Source organism: Galeopterus variegatus, unplaced genomic scaffold, assembly GCF_000696425.1.
Source record: "Galeopterus variegatus unplaced genomic scaffold, G_variegatus-3.0.2 Scaffold6316, whole genome shotgun sequence".
Taxonomy (NCBI): Eukaryota; Metazoa; Chordata; class Mammalia; order Dermoptera; family Cynocephalidae; genus Galeopterus; species Galeopterus variegatus.
In genome coordinates this window covers 24,784-26,016 of record NW_007732427.1, presented here as the reverse complement: position 1 = coordinate 26,016, position 1,233 = coordinate 24,784, and positions in this window count along the sequence as shown.

The following is a 1,233-nucleotide window of genomic DNA, read 5'->3' as shown; positions in this document are numbered from 1 at the left end:
GAACACTTCAGGTTGACAAAAGGTCCAGAGGCAGAAACCAGCTTGGCTTGTGGGAGAAGCAACAAGGAGACAATGGCAGGAGCTTGTGAGCAAAGGGTCGGGTGGAATAACAGGAACTGAAGGTGAACAGGGCCAGGCCAGGCCACACCTTGAAGGCCATAGAGAAGAATTTGTCTCTTTTCCTGAGTAAAACTGGAAGGCAAGCAGAGCATGGGATAGACGAGATACAAGTTATATTTCTTAAGAAAATTACTCCGGCTATTGAGTGGTATGTCGTGAAGACAAGGGGATAGAGTCAAAGCTGGCAGATGTCTGTGAATGTGACTGCATGTGTGTGCATGTGTGTACTCATGCATGCGACAGGTATTGTCTGCATTCAGGATGTTAAAACACTCCCCAAGCCCTTAAAGGAAACATTCCTGTCTTTGAACATTTTAAATGTTGAATAATCATGACAAAACTATTTAGAAGAGAGGAAAGCTAGACAAAACAATTTTAAAGGTTAGGATTCAGGTATTTCTCCTTCACCAAGAACTACAATTTCCTTGTAACCAGAATAGGCTGACATCATGTATATCTGTGCTCATGTGTCATATAGTTAGATACTCAATTCTAGGTGCAATCATTCATTTCCTCTCAATATGTTTTCTAAAAGGGAATGCACGTGACATGTAAGTCAATCATACTTTCTCCTCTCTTGGCCTGGGCCTTGGGGCAGCATTTGCTGTTCTTGCTTTTCTAAGTTAATCATGCTGCATCATTTCTTCTCATTATATCTCTTGGAGTAATACCTGCCAATAATGTGTAGGGGAATATTTGGGGGGAAGAAGTTGTTTAACGTACAGTTTTTATCTGTGTTGTGGCATTCCTTAAGGGACTTTCCAAAATTCCATATTCTTAGATTGCCAGAATTGCTAGAAAAGGTTTGTAATTTGGAAGTCATTTCTAGTGTTTCATAAGGCTTTAGCGTATTAAAAAAACACTGACTCAAACTTAAAAAACATAAAACTTTTTAAGATTCAATGCAACCCCCATCAAAATACCAATGACATTGTTCATAGAAATAGAAAAAACAATCCTAACATTCATATGGAATAACCAAAGACCCTGAATAGCCAAAGCAATCTTGAGCATACAAAAGTAAAGCCAGAGGCATTACTCTACCTGACTTCAAATTGTACAACAAAGCTATAGTAGCCAAAACAGTATGGTATGGGCATAAAAATAGACACT